Source organism: Mus caroli, unplaced genomic scaffold (assembly GCF_978045245.1).
Source record: "Mus caroli unplaced genomic scaffold, Mus_caroli_1 scaffold_8, whole genome shotgun sequence".
Taxonomy (NCBI): Eukaryota; Metazoa; Chordata; class Mammalia; order Rodentia; family Muridae; genus Mus; species Mus caroli.
In genome coordinates, this window is record NW_028227263.1 from 122715908 (window position 1) to 122731943 (window position 16036).

The 16036-nt window shown below is 37.9% G+C and overlaps 1 pseudogene; it reads right to left on the bottom strand.

Moving 5' to 3' along the window:
• Window positions 1-8701: 8701 nt before the first annotated feature.
• LOC110287856 (vomeronasal type-1 receptor 4-like) lies at window positions 8702-12528 on the bottom strand (annotated as a pseudogene).
• Between the last annotated feature and the right edge of the window lie 3508 nt (window positions 12529-16036).

Genomic DNA, 16036 nt, shown 5'->3' on the forward strand with positions numbered 1-16036 from the left:
CTCCTATAGAAGCATATGTCATAGTGCCTATTCCACTGAGGAACTTTTCTTTGTCACTCTTAGTCTGAGAAAGAAAGAAAGAAAATTATGAATGGCTTCTTATTCTTCATGCAATACTGTGAAGGTAACCCAAAAGAGTTCAGGTTACCACTCTCATAAAATAACAAGGTATCTGGACATGACGTCTTCCAGAGAGTTAATTGTTTTGTTATTTGTGATGTCAGTGCATTTGTCTCTTAAGGATATTTCCTATAAAGGAAAAATCATTGATCCCCAGAGCAAGTCTCCATGTTTACTTTCTGATGTTTAGTGATGATGTCTAGTAGTTCCTTAGATATTAATGAGTACCTTAGCAGAAGTTAGGAAAGAGTTTTCATGTTTCCTTTGGGGGGATCTAAGTTCTGAATTAATTTTGTAGTCATATGTGAATTCGAACACACAAGGGTAAAACAAAGGGCACATTATGTTCATTTCTATGGAATACTTCCCTCCTACTATTTTATCCTTGCAAAATTATACTGACACCAAATCCTTCAAGAAAACTGGCAACATGTCCTTCAGATTCTGTAATTGCCCAGAAAGTTGCTGCTTTCCAACTTTTCCCATGTTTGTTCCAGGGCTCATATTTATAATAGCCAGAAGCTGGAAAGAACCCAGATGTCCCTCAACAGAGGAATGGATACAGAAATTATGGTACATTTACACAATGGAGTACTACTCAGAATTAGAATTGGGAACAAAACACCCAGGGAAGGAGTTACAGAGACAAAGTTCGTAGCTGTGATGCAAGGATGGACCATTTTGAGACTGCCGTATCCAGGGATCCATCCCATAATCAGCTTCTAAACGCTGACACCATTGCATACACTAGCAAGATTTTGCTGAAAGGACCCAAATATAGCTGTCTCTTGTGAGACGATGCCGGGGCCTAGCAAACACAGGAGTGGATGTTCACAGTCAGCTATTGGATATATCACAGGGCTCCCAATGGAGAAGCTAGAGAAAGTACCCAAGGAGCTAAAGGGATCTGCAACCCTATTGTTGGAACAACATGATGTACTAACCAGAACCCCGGAGCTCTTGTCTCTAGCTGCATATGTATCGAAAGATGGCCTAGTCGGCCATCAATGGAAAGAGAGGCCCATTGGACTTGCAAACTTTATATGCCCCAATATAGGGGAATGCCAGGGCCAAAAGAATGGGAATGGGTGGGTAGGGAAGTGGGGGGCGCTATGGGGGACTTTTGGGATAGCATTGGAAATGTAACTGAGGAAAATATGTAATAAAAATATTAAAAATCAAAAAAAAGAGATAAATAGATCCAACCACACTTATTACTGTTCTATGTATAATAGAAAATAGGGACTTATTTTTGATTATCAATGATGAAAAGTAAAAACTCAGGTTATAAATATAATAATTGTATGTTGTAATCATTTATCGATCAATATTCATATCTGCAGCAAGATTGTCTCAGGTGCAGTCAATGTACATATATTGGGATGTATGAGAAAAAGATATTACCGCACGATACTTTTACTAGTGAAAACTACAGCATTTAGAAGGGATATATTTGGAAATAACTTGTCTTTTATTGCTAACATACCATATGTTTGCCTGGAACAAGCATACAGCCATGATTTCAACTGAAAAATTTCAGTTGGTGAATTGACAATTACATATTCATAAATGTATATATATGAATAATCTTTATATATATTATTATGTATTTTCTTCATTTACATTTTGAATCCTATCCCAAAAGTCCCCCATACCCTCCCCCCACTCCCCTACCCCCCCACTCCCACTTTTTTGGCCCTGGCATTCCCCTGTACATGGGCATATAAAGTTTGCATGTCCAATGGTCCTCTCTTTCCAGTGATGGCCGACTAGGCCATCTTTTGATACATTTGCAGCTAGAGTCAAGAGCTCCGGGGTACTGGTTAGTTCATAATGTTGTTCCACCTATAGGGTTGCAGATCCCATTAGTTCCTTGGGTACTTTCTCTAGCTCCTCCATTGGGGGCCCTGTGATCCATCCAATAGCTGACTGTGAGCATCCACTTCTGTGTTTTCTAGGCCCTGGCATAGTCTCACAAGAGACAGCTATATCTGGGTCCTTTCAGCAAAATTTTGCTAGTGTATGCAATGGTGTCAGCGTTTGGAGGGTGATTATGGGATGGATCCCTGGATATGGCAGTCTCTAGAGGGTCCATCCTTTTGTTTCAGCTCCAAACTTTGTCTCTGTAACTCCTTCCATGGGTGTTTTGTTCCCAATTCTAAGAAGGGGCACAGTGTCCACACTTTGGTTTTTGTTCTTCTTCAGTTTCATGTGTTTTGCAAATTGTATCTTATATCTTGGGTATTCTAAGTATCTGGGCTAATATCCACTTATCAGTGAGTACATATCATTTGAGTTCTTTTGTGATTGGGTTACCTCACTCAGGATGATGCCCTCCATGTCCATTCATTTGCCTAGGAATTTCATAAATTCATTCTTTTTAATACCTGAATAGTACTCCATTGTGTAAATGTACCACATTTTTTTGTATCCATTCCTCTGTTGAGGGGCATCTGGGTTCTTTCCAGCTTCTGGCTATTATAAATAAGGCTGCTATGAACATAGCGGAGCATGTGTCTTTCTTACTAGTTGGAACATCTTCTGGATATATGCCCAGGAGAGGTATTGCAGGATCCTCCGGTAGTACTATGTCCAATTTTCTGAGGAGCCCCCAGACTGATTTCCAGAGTGGTTGTACAAGCTTGCAATCCCACCAACAATGGAGGAGTGTTCCTCTTTCTCCACATCCTCCCCATCATCTGCTGTCACCTGAATTTTTGATCTTAGCCATTCTGACTGGTGTGAGGTGGAATCTCAGGGTTGTTTTGATTTGTATTTCCCTAATGATTAAAGATGCTGAACATTTTTTTTCCGGTGCTTCTCAGCCATTTAGTATTCCTCAGGTGAGAATTCTTTGTTTAGCTCTGAGCCCCGTTTTTTAATGGGGTCATTTGATTTTCTGGAGTCCACCTTCTTGAGTTCTTTATATATATATTGAACATTAGTCCCCTATCTGATTTAGGATAGGTAAAGATCCTTTCCCAATCTGTTGGTGGCCTTTTTGTCTTATTGATGGTGACTTTTGCCTTACAGAAGCTTTGAAGTTACATGAGGTCCCATTTGTCAATTCCCAATCTTCCAGCACAAGCCATTGCTGTTCTATTCAGGAATTTCCCCCCTGTACCCATATCTAGATATTATAAATTGTAAACATCTAGGATATCCGGTCTTTGGGGCACATTCTAGGCCATGTAGTACTTTCATATTTAGCTTTTGAAAATCTCCAAACTTATTTTCATAGTGGGTGTACTAGTTCTAATTATTACTAATTACACTGAATAGATGTTCCTCTTTTTCCCAATATCCTAACTTGTGTTGTGGGTTTTAACTACAAACAAAAAGTGGTTGATTACTCAAATAAATGAGCATAGGAGTTCTTTCCATCTTCTGAGATCTTCTTTAATTTCCTTATTCAGAGACTTGAAGTTCTTATCATACAGATCTTTACTTCCTTAGTTAGAGTCATGCTAAGGTATTTTATATTATTTGTGACTATTGAGAAGGGTGTTGTTTCCCTAATTTTTGTCTCAGCCTATTGATCCTTTGTGTAGAAAAGGCCATTGACTTGTTTGAGTTAATTTTATATCCAGCTACTTCACTGAAGCTGTTTATCAGGTTTAGGAGTTCTCTGGTGGAATTTTTAGGGTCACTTATATATACTATCATATCATCTGCAAAAAGTGATATTTTGACTTCCTTTCAATTTGTATTCCCTTATTCTCCTTATGTTGTCGAATTTCTCTAGCTAGGACTTCAAGTACAACGTTGAATAGGTAGGGAGAAAGTGGGCAGTCTTGTCTAGTACCTGATTTTAGTGGGAATGCTTCCAGCTTCTCACCATTTACTTTGATGTTGGCTGCTGGTTTGCTGTAGATTGCTTTTTATCATGTTTATGTATGGGCTTTGAATTCATGATCTGTCCAAGACTTTTATCATGAATGGGTGTTGGATCTTGTCAAATACTTTCTCAGCATCTAATGGGATGATCATGTGGTTTTGTCCTTTGAGTTTGTTTATATAGTGGGCTATGCTGATGGATTTCCGTATATTAAACCATCCCTGCATCCATGGAATGAAACCTACTTGGTCAGGATGGATGATTGTTTTGATGTGTTCTTGGATTCGATTAGTGAGAATTTTATTGAGTATTTTTGCATCAATATTCAAAAGGGAAATTGGTCTGACGTTCTCTATCTTTGTTGGGTCTTTCTGTGTTTTATGTATCAGAGTAATTTTGGCTTCATAGAATGAGTTCGGTAGAGTACCTTCTGCTTCTATTTTGTGGAATACTTTGTGAAGAACTGGGATTAGATCTTCTTTGAAGGTCTGATAGAACTCTGCACTAAACCCATCTGGTCCTGGGCTTTTTTTGGTTGGGAGACTATTAATGACTGCTTCTATTTCTTTAGGGGATATAGGACTGTTTAGATCATTAACGTGATCCTGATTTAAGTTTGGTACCTGGTATCTGTCTAGAAATTTGTCCATTTCATTCAGGTGTTCCAGTTTTGTTGAGTATAGCCTTTTGTAGAAGGATCTGATGGTGTTTTGGATTTCTTCCAGATCTGTTGTTATGTCTCCCTTATTATTTCTGATTTTGTAAATTAGGATGCTGTCCCTGTGCCCTCTAGTGAGACTGGCTAAGGGTTTATCTATCTTGTCGATTTTCTCAAAGAACCAGCTCCTCGTTTGATTGATTTTTTAAACAGTTCTTCTTGTTTCCACATGGTTGATTTTGCCCCTGAGTTTGATTATTTCCTGCAGTCTAAACATATTGGGTGAATTTGCTTCCTTTTGTTCTAGAGCTTTTAGGTGTGTTGTCAATCTGCTAGTGTGTGCTCTCTCTAGTTTCTTTTTGGAGGCACTCAGAGCTATGAGTTTTCCTCTTAGAAATGCTTTTATTGTGTCCCATAGGTTTGGGTATGTATGGCTTCATTTTCATTAAACTCTAAAAAGTCTTTAATTTCTTTTTTTATTCCTTCTTTGACCAAGGTATCATTGAGAAGGGTGTTGTTCATTTTCCATGTGAATGTTGGCTTTCTAATATTTATGTTGTTATTGAAGATCAGCCTTTGTCCATTGTGATCTGATATGATGCCTGGGACAATTTCAATATTTTTGTATCTGTTGAGTCCTGTTTTGTGACCAATTATATTGTCAATTTTGGAGAAGGTCCCGTGAGGTGCTGAGAAGAAGGTATATCATTTTGTTTTAGGATAAAATGTTCTTTAGATATTTGTTAAATCCATTTGTTTCATAACTTCTGTTAGTTTCACTGTGTCCTTGTTTACTTTCTGTTTCCAGGATCTGTCCATTGGTGAAAGTGGTGTGTTGAAGTCTCCCACTATTATTGTGTGAGGTGCAATGTGTGCTTTGAGCTTTATTATAATTTCTTGAATGAATGTGGCTGCCCTTGCATTTGGAGCATAGATATTCAGAATTGAGAGTTTCTCTTGGAGGATTTTACCTTTGATGAGTTTGAGTTGTCTCTCCTTGTCTTTTTTGATAACTTTGGGTTGGAAGTCAATTTTATTCGATATTACAATGGCTATTCCAGCTTTTTTCTTCATACCATCTGCTTGGTAAATTTTTTCCAGCCTTTCATTCTGAGGTAGTGTCTATCTTTTTCCCTGAGATCGGTTTCCTGTAAGCAGCAAAATGTTGGGTCTTGTTGGTGTAACCACTCTGTTAATCTATGTCTTTCTATTTGGGAATCGAGTACATTGACATTAAGAGATATTAAGGAAAAGTAATTGTTGCTTCCTATTATTTTTGTTGTTAGAGTTGGCATTCTGTTCTTGTGGCTGTCTTCTTTTAGGTTTGTTGAAGGACTACTTTCTTGCTTTTTCTAGGACGTGGTTTCCATCTTTGTATTGTTTTTTCTGTTATTATCCCTTGAAGGGTGGGATTTGTGGAAAGATAATGTGTGAATTTGGTTTTGTCATGGAATACTTTGTTTTACTCATCTACGGTAGTTTAAAGTTTGGCTGGGTATAGTAGCCTAGGCTGGCATTTGTGTTCTCTTAGTGTCTGTATAACATCTGTCCAGGATCTTCTGGCTTTCATAGTCTCTGGTGAAAATCTGGTGTAATTCTGATAGGCCTGCCTTCATATGCTACTTGACCTTTTTTCCTTACTGCTTTTAATATTTTATCTTCATTTAGTGTATTTGTTGTTCTGATTATTATGTGTCAGGAGGAATTTCTTTTCTGGTCCAGTCTATTTGGAGTTCTGTAGGCTTCTTGTATGTTTATGGGCATCTTTTTCTTTAGGTTTGAGAAGTTTTCTTCTATAATTTTGTTGAAGATATTTGCTGGCCCTTTAACTTGAAAATCTTCATTCTCATCTACTCCCATTATCCATAAGTTTGGTCTTCTCATTGTGTCCTGGATATCCTGGATGTTTTGAGTTAGAATCTTTTTGCTTTTTATATATCTTTGATTGTTGAGGCAATGTTCTCTATGGAATCTTCTGCACCTGAGATTCTCTCTTCCATCTCTTGTATTCTGTTGCTGATGCTTGCATCTATAGTTCCAGATTTCTTTCCTAAGGTTTCTATCTCCAGCGTTGCCTCACTTTGGGTTTTCTTTATTGTGTCTACTTCCCTTTTTAGGTCTTGGATGGTTTTGTTCAATTCCATCACCTGTTTGGTCCTGTTTTCTTGCAATACTTTAAGGGATTTTTGTGCTTCCTCTTTAAGGTCGTCTACCTGTTTACCAGTGTTCTCCTGTATTTCTTTAAGTGAGTTATTAAAGTCCTTCTTTATGTCCTCTACCATCATCATGAGATATGCTTTTAAATCCGGGTCTAGTTTTTGGGGTGTGTTGTGGTGCCCAGGACTGCGTGGGTTGGGAGTGCTGCGTTCTGATGGTGGTGAGTGGTCTTGGTTTCTGTTAGTAAGATTTTTACATTTGCCTTTTGCCATCTGGTAATCTCTGGAGTTAGTTTTTGTAGTTGTCTCTGGTTAGATCTTGTTCCTCAGGCATTTATGTTAGCCTCTATCAGCAGACCTTGGAGACTAGCTCTCTCCTGAATTTCAGTGTTCAGAGTACTCTCTGCAGGTAGGCTCTCCTCTTGCAGGGAAGGTGCCCAGATATCTGGTGTTCGAACCTGCCTCCTGGCAGAAGTTGTGATCCACTCACAGTGGGCTTAAGATCCCATGGAGGGTCCTGTGTAAACCTTACGGGTGTCCACAGGCTACATGCTCAAAGTACCCCCTGTGCTGGCATGGACTGGAAGGGACTTTTGCCCCTGATCAGGCCGGGTTTTCTGCTTCCCTAATTAATGCAGTCTCAGGCCCAGTGCGATTGGATTGGAGCAGCAGCTGTGTTCCACTCACCAGAGGTCTTAAGATCCTGTGGAGGGTCTTGTGGGTAGCTGGCGGGTGTAAGCCGACTCTGCACCCTAACTACCCTGGTGCTGGCCCTCTTGAGGTCTTTATATATTTTGGATATTAGTCCTCTATCAAATGTGGGATTAGTAATGTTTTTTCTCAATCTGTAACACCTATTCTCCTTAAGGAGAGAGGGTCTCCTTAAAGACATACACATCCTATACATATTAAAAATATGAACATTAACCAATTTTTTGAATTCACAGAAGTAATTAGGACAAGTTAGATTTTGAGTTTCATCAGAATGACAACAATAACCACTACAGATACTTAGCTTGTAGGTTCTGGTATCTTTGGATATTCTCTGATAGCATAGAAGGTTAGCTGCTTGATTTTAATCTTCTGAGAAAATAATTTTGTGACTGAAGAAGCCACTGACAGAGTGATAACTGCCATTGTTCTGATACCACTTGTCTCCTGTCTGATTGGCAGGTGTTTCTGATGATTGGAAAAAATTTCACCGTGGACTAGAGTGAAAAATTTGCCAATGTCTTTAAGGAGAAGATGTACAGTTTTGATCCTGGTATCCTCCATGGATCTGAGTCATTAAATCTCTTAAGTCTCCTGATCAAGAACTTCTTTTGCCTCTTTTCCTCTTTACTCCTGATGTAATGAGAAGCCTGCAGTGCTTGATAGAGCAGGAATTGATGTTGTGCAATACTTGACTCACACCTGAGTTGTGTCCAAGATAGCAAAGTGTACATCTACTAAGATGGAATAACATGCAATATATAAAATAATAAAAATATCCTCTTTGAAAACATTTAGTCATTACAGTATATTCTTCTTTGATCAGATGGGTAAATACAGAGAGGAATTCTAGTTTTATCTGAGGCTTAATGTATTAAGTTGAAAGGAGCAGAGTATAACTATTTGATCTGGATCATATAACACATGAAACTGTTTAAGAAAACAGTTTTCAACCATTTTAGATGAGCCTGCAGCAGAGTGCAGTTATATACAAGAGAACAGAGTGTAGTGAATAATTCTCTTACTGTGTCAGTCAGATTCCAACCAAAAGTCTTTTCACATCAACAAGCGATTATAGCCTTACTCTTTTAAAATTATAGCAGTGAGCACCATGCCTTGTTCACAGAAAAGATGTTAAACACACATTTATATAATAAAGTAATTGATGGTATTAGTAAAGCAGTCTTCAGTGTTTAGCATTTTTAGCAACTCTGACTTTCAACAGTTGAAGATCACAGAACAAGGATCCTTAGGATCTCTGAAGACCAACAGTAAGGGGGAGAGAGTGGGGAAGCTTGCAGCCAAAACTTCACAAAAATGCCTCATGAAGAGATGAGAAACTATTTTTAAAAAGGTTTGAAAGATGATACAAATAAAATTTAAAAGATAAAAGCTAACAAATATGACCACCAGCATCAGGACCGTATGGGTCACTCTGGTCTCAGCTTGGCCTCTGTGGTCTTGATTGGGGGCAAGCATGTGCTGCATTCGCCGGTGATGTCCATGAAGAAGTACCATGGAATCACTGGTCCAGATCATGATACTGACAAATGTGGCATCATGGGCAAACCTCAAGAAGAAAATGTCTACACTAAATCCAGAAGCAGAACAAAACAATTTGTTTTTAGAATCAGTGTTATTGTCTGTTATCTGTATTCAGTGAACTTAATTGGAAAGTAAATGTTATTTAAGACACTTAAGAACCAACAACTGTAACAAGAATAACTCCCCAAATTTTGGACACTTGCTCTGAGTATAACTTTACCTCTATTAATAGGAACAAGAATGACAAACTGATGGATACTCAGGATACAGGTGGAACACAATTTTATGCTTCTTTTGCCACCATGTGACTGAAGAATTCTAATTTATATTTGAGGTCAGTTGGAGGATTTCTTGGAGCAAAAGCCATTATGTTGTTTGGAAATATAGTGAGAAAGAGAATCAAGGCATTGGCCACAGCCATGTGGCTTAAAATAACTTGTCTGGGACTCTGTTGAGAACCAGTCAAGATTGGAAAGAAATTATGGACAAACAGAAAGACATTGGCCATAGTTCCAACCCCAAACTGGCAAAGCATGAAGAATTGAAGAGCCACTTCCTCAGTTTCTTATTCTCCATGCAGTTTTGTGACGGTAACCCAAAAGAGTTCAGGATTTCTGTCTCATAACATAACATGTACCTGGACGTGACAATAAACTTCAGAGAGTTTATTATTGTGCCATCTGTGGTCTTGGTGCCTTTGTCTTCATGGAGATTCTAGGACATCTCCAATGAAGGAACAATAATTTATCCCCAGAGAAAATCTTCATTTTTATTTTCTGATGCTTAATGATAATGTCTAGGAGTTTGTGAGATTTTAATGAGTACCTGAGCAGAAGTTATGAAAAAGTTTTCATGTTTCCTTTGGGAGAATCTAAGTTCTGAATTGATCTTGTAGTCAGATGTGAATTGGTGCACTCCAGGGTAGAACAAGGGACTCATTATGTGAGTTTCTACATAGTACTTCCCTCCTTACTATTTCACTCTTGCAAAATTATGCTGACACCAAGTCCTCCCAGAAAACTGGCAATGTGTCAGTTGGAATCTGTAACTTTCCAGGAAGTTGCTTCATTCCAACTTTTCCCATGTTTGACCTAGGACATTCATAAATGACAAATTTATTAACTGAAGCTGGTCTTTCACACCTGAATCCTCAGGTTATTCCAATATCCATTTGTTTTCAGGTAGATTGTTACTTGTTTTCTGATATACTCATGAATCCTTATCAGAGACCTAATATCATCTATTAATATCTATGAATCTGCTTTGTAAAGAAGGAATCCTTGACATACAATAAGCTTAGATATGGATAGAGCAATCATTAAGAAAAAAATTAAGAAAAAATGACCCATCTACATTCATTTCTGCTCCGAGTATAAATGAAAGCTAGAGACTTAGTTTTGATTTTCAAGGATGAAAAGTAAAAACTCAGGTTATAAATCTAAGAATTGTATATTCTAAACCTTTATTGATATTCAAACCTGCAACAAGGTTATCTGAGGCACAGTCAAATAACATATACTTGGGTGTATGAGAAACAAGCTATTATTGCCCAATAGTTTTACTAATGACTATACTCACATTTAAAAGGCATATATGTGGAAATAAGATAAAAAAAGAAAGAATAACTTGTCATTTATTGCTCAGAAATCTTATGTTTTTCTAGGAAAAGAACACATCCATAATTTCAACTGTGATATTTATGCTGGCCAATTGACAATTACATATGGGGTATTAGCTTCTTGGAATAACTTTAAATGTCAGGAATTTGTAAGATTCATGTCATGTTGAAAAATATGAGACAGAATATAGTGTTATAAAGGACTAAAGGGTGATAATATTACAAAAAGTGTTAAATTTCAGTGTATGTTTGAGGGAAAGTAGACTGGGAGATATGGAAAATAGTCTTTTGAAAAACTGTACAGACACATACTGCTATTTGGGCATCCTGTAATATGTTAGCATGCATATTTCAAAGGACTTTTTTCCTAGCTGCTTGACTATTGACTCCCAAAGCACAATCCAATCCATTCCCAAGCATCACAGAATAATAGTGCTGGTAACTCTCCAATACTTGTTGGATGAATGCAGCATATTCTGGACACACAGACATGCGGAAATCAAACTGGCCTTGGAAGTTTATACAGCATCTACCTGTCCACAGGTAGTATAAGAAAGGAGGCTTAAAAGTCACATGGAAAACCCAGTTTTTGCTTTCTTAAAAGTTGCCTCACACAGTACTGGAGGAGAAAAGTAGTTAGAAATACCATGCTTCTATGAATCCTGACAGGTACAGCAATTACTGGCTATACGAGATATGACCATTGATTCAAGAGTGACATAAATGTTTGGGAGAAACCATATACTTTATTATTAGACCGAAGTCCCTGTCCATGAGGTAGAACTCATAAATTGCATTGTTTATATTGTCTGTGGGCAGATAGGTCCTAGCAGGAAACCCAATACTAATATTCTGCATAATGGACTGAGAATTGAAACATTTATTGTTGAGTTATTGATACGGTTGTATATCAGTGTACTTCTCAGCCCTCATCAGAGAAGCATCTTGGATGTTAATTATCTCAGGAACTCTCAACTGGTCATTGTGCAGTGATAAGACTTTGGTGTGCTCACTCAGCATTAGAATGTATATATCATACCTCTCATCAGGGCACTATTGTAAGTGATAATCGATGATAAAGAGATATAGTTTTTAAATAACTTGATCCCTGGCAGGTTAGCCACATTGTGAAGAAGGTCATACTCTAAAGAAGAATGGATTTGATGGAAACAGAAGACAATCTATAGTTGGGTGGGTGGGACTGAGAGAGCAGATGTGCAAAGAGTTTGATGAGTGAGCTGAGTATTGAAAATTGAATGAACTTCACCAAGTTAATAATATTAAGAAGTATAGAAAATTGGGCAATGTCACATGCCTGTGATCCTAGCATGTAAAAGATATAGTGAAAGGTCATCATATGCTTGAAGACAGCCCTTTCTAAGTAAGTGTTATGATTCCAGGCACTGTGGCACAGCAAGGTTCTTCTTCATAAAGTTGAGAAGTAATATACAGATTTTGTTTCCTATTCTTAGAAAAGCATACATACATAAACAATAAATCTAAATCACACATGCTCCACTTATTTCCTGCCTTTTCTCTACTCTCCCCAACATATATCACCTTGCACTTCATAGGATCTTTTATTTTTTATTAGAATTAGATTTTTTTCTTAATAAAATCAATTAAAATAATCAAAATATAAGATTAAAAAAAGTAACACATCAAAGTTTGACAAGACTGACAAAGGAAAGAGGTCCAAGACAAGGGATTAGAATGGGAGACTCACTTGTTTACACATTCACAAATCCCCAAAACAGTACACTGGAAGTCATGGTATAGACATAGAGGGCCTAATGTATACATATTTAGGTCCTTTGTCTGTTCCCTCAGACTCTGTTTCTAATTTCATGTCTCCTTTTGAAAAATTACCCTTTAACTCCATGAGTGCTCCCCATAGGTTTTGGGTACCAAGTCAGACACTAGATCATAGGCAGAGTTTCACTCAAAACATGAAGAAAATGGCCCTCCCTCTCTTTGTGTTCAGGTAATGTCAGTTCATCCTTTGTCTCTCCCTTGCTCGTTCTGTTATCTTACACTGTTTGATCATATTCAGACCTTCTCTTATCAACAACAAATCTATGAGTTCTTGTATGGATATTTCCATGAATGTAGGTATGTGCACTAAAATCATGTGTGCTACCCTCAGAGTTCAAAGGATGACATTGGATCCTCTGGAACAGAAACCAACTATTGTTCTGAGCCTCAATGCCTTTTTGAAAAGAGAAATTTTGTTTTTATGTTAATTCCTTGTTTGAAATGATGCAATTATTTTTATTTTCTATCTATTTGTGTTTTGTCTGCATGTACATTGCATGGGGTGTCAGATCCCCTGGAACTGGAGTTCCAGTGACCTGCCATGTGTGTGCTGGAAATTGAACCTAGGTCCTCTGGATGAGCAGACAGTGCTCTTATCCATTGAGCCATCTCTCCAACCTAAAAGCAGAGCTTCTGACTGCTGAGCCATCTCTACAGCCAACTCTGGTATTTTGAACTGGGGCAAGTCAAACGTGTTTAAATATACCCTGATCAGACAAATATTGTGTTCTTTCATGTCACTTCTTGACTTTTTTTTCCTTAGATATTTTCTTTATTTACATTTCAAGTGTTATCCCCATTCCTGGTATCCATTCTGAAAACCCCCTATCCTCCCCCCTCCCCCTGCTCACTAACCCACCCACTCCTGTTTCTTGGCCTTGACATTTCACTATACTGGGGCATAGAACCTTCACAGGACCAAGGGCCTCTTCTCCCATTGATGACTAACTAGGCCAACCTCTGCTACATATGTAGCTAGAGCCATGAGACCCACCAAGTGTTTTCTTTGGTGGGTGGTTTAGTCCCAGGGAGCTCTGGGAGTACTGGTTAGTTCATATTGTTGCTCCTCCTATGAGGCTGCAAACCTCTTCATCTCCTTAGGTACTTTCTCTAGCTCCTTCATTGGAGACCCTGTGCTCCGTCCAATGGATGGATGTGGACATCCACTTCTATAGTTGTCAGGTACTGGCAGAACCACTTCTTGATATTGTCAAGGGCAGATCAAGACTTTGACAGAACTCCAATGGTTTTAGTGTATGACACTTGACCTTACAAATTTAAAGATCACAGATGTCATAATTTCATCTCACCATTTACATTCCTTTTATAACTCACTCAGATTTCCATAACTTGGTAAGGCTCACATGCTTTCTTTCCAAATCTAGAACCACATTAAGACCTCTTCACTTTTAAAAATTCTCTTCTCATTTGTTACATTCTGAACACAGTTTTCTCTCCCTCTTTTCCTCCAGTTCCACCCCACAATGTCCAGTCTTCCCCAGGTCCACTCCTCATTTTCCACTTAAAAACAGGCAGACCCCCCAATTAAACATGGCATATCAAGTTTCAATAAGATTAGGCACCTCCCTTTATATTAAGAGTAGATGATGCAACCCAGTAGGAGGAAAATGGTTCCCTAATCAGGCAAGAGTTAGAGACAGCCCAATTATCATTGTTAGGGGTCCCATAAGAAGACTAGGCTGCATAATTATAATACATCTTTAGAGGGCCTGTGTCAGTCCTTTGCAGAGTACCTGATTATCACTTCAGTCTGTGTGAGATTCTATGAGGCCTGGTTTGTTGATTCTATGTGTTTTCTTGTGGTATTATTGAAGGTCCTCTCTCCTACAATCCTCCCTCCCCCTTCTTTAGGATTTTCTGACCTCTGCCTAATGTTTGCCTGTGAATCTTTGTATCTGTTTCTGTCAGTTGCTGGATGTAGCCTCTCGGACAATGACTATGGCAGGCTCCTTCTCATGGCATGGGTCTCAACTTGTCTAGTTATATGGTTGGTGACTCCCACAAGTTCTGTTTCACCTTTACCCAAGCACATCTTGTGGGCATGACAGATTGTATGTTGAAGACATTGGGGCTAGGTTGATGTACTAATCTCTCCACTGGAAGCCTTTCCTTGTTAGAAAACAACCACCTTGCCATTTTATAAAAATTCTTTTTTTTTTCTAAAATTGTTTACATTCATACATTTAAGAAAAAAACAATTTCTTTTTTTAAAACTTACTGTTGCCTTTTACCACTTTCTTTACTGTCTTCATATCATTAGACTCAGTAACACTAACAAATTTATGTGAAGCAAAAAGTTGATCCCAATCTACTTTTGTACAGCATAATGTTATAAAATAATATTACCTGTGTACACATTGTATAACTTGTGAAGCTTTGTATGTTCCTAAAGCAAAACCCACAGAAAACACTATTCTTTCAACAATCTTTTGTGCCTTGTATAGACCAGAAATGATGTCCCATGCATAGCAAAAATATCATCCAACTGATGTTTATAACATCTAATAGAAAAAAGAAAAGCACTCCCAAAATCCTAATCTTAAAGTAATGGGTGAAGATTTTAAAATAATGAACCCATTATTCCAGAAGTATTTTCTACTACAGAGTTTGGAAACACTTTACCTAACCCTTAGCTGTTCATCAGAAAACGCTTTAGATAGCTTCTCTGTGAAATGCCAACTGTAAATGATGAATTTTCCAAGATTATCAGAGATTATAGAAGGAAGCTAGTTGTGTATGTTGGGAAGCAATGCTGAGTCTAGTATTTACAGTCTGGAACCAAGCACCAGAGAATTACCTAATTTCTTCAAGGTTTATCAAAATTAGGTTTATATATTATATGCATATATGCATACATGTACATATGTATGCACACTCATATACACATAAAAGGGTATATATGTATATATGTATGTATGTATGTATGTATGTATGTATGAATAATCATTATGTAGCTAAGAGAAAAACTGACACCATATTATAGGCTTAGATTTTTCAAAACCTCCTTTAATAAGGGTTCTTAACCACTTCAATTTCCTTTCTAGCCCACTGACCAAGGGTAGGAGAGAAAGATGGTTAATAGGAACAGAGGATGTGGTCCTGTTTAGAAGTAGTTCTATGGGGCTATTCCAATGTGTGTTGTCAGAATATCAGAAATCCATTCCAAAACATCAAACACAAATCAGTAGAAGCAGTCCAGTCCAATTGGCAAACACCAAACATGAATCACTAGTAGTGAATCCATTGTGAAGAAACAACAAAGCAATGCTGAGTTGGCATGAGTCCACGAAAGTGGCAGGAAGCAGGTAGAATACCATGAGGAATTCCTTGATGTTTTTCTTTCTATGAAGTCATGATAGGTGAAGATCAGAGAAGACCAAGAAACTGTTGAAAGGCAAACAAATGTAAGAGTGTCATTTACTGTCTGTTGTATTATACTCTTTACATATTTCAAGTATCCTCTCAAGTGTCTGAGTCAGAAAAACATCCTGTCATGTCTGCCTTGGTAAAAACCCACTCACTTTTATGCTTCACCAAAACACCCTCTCAGATCT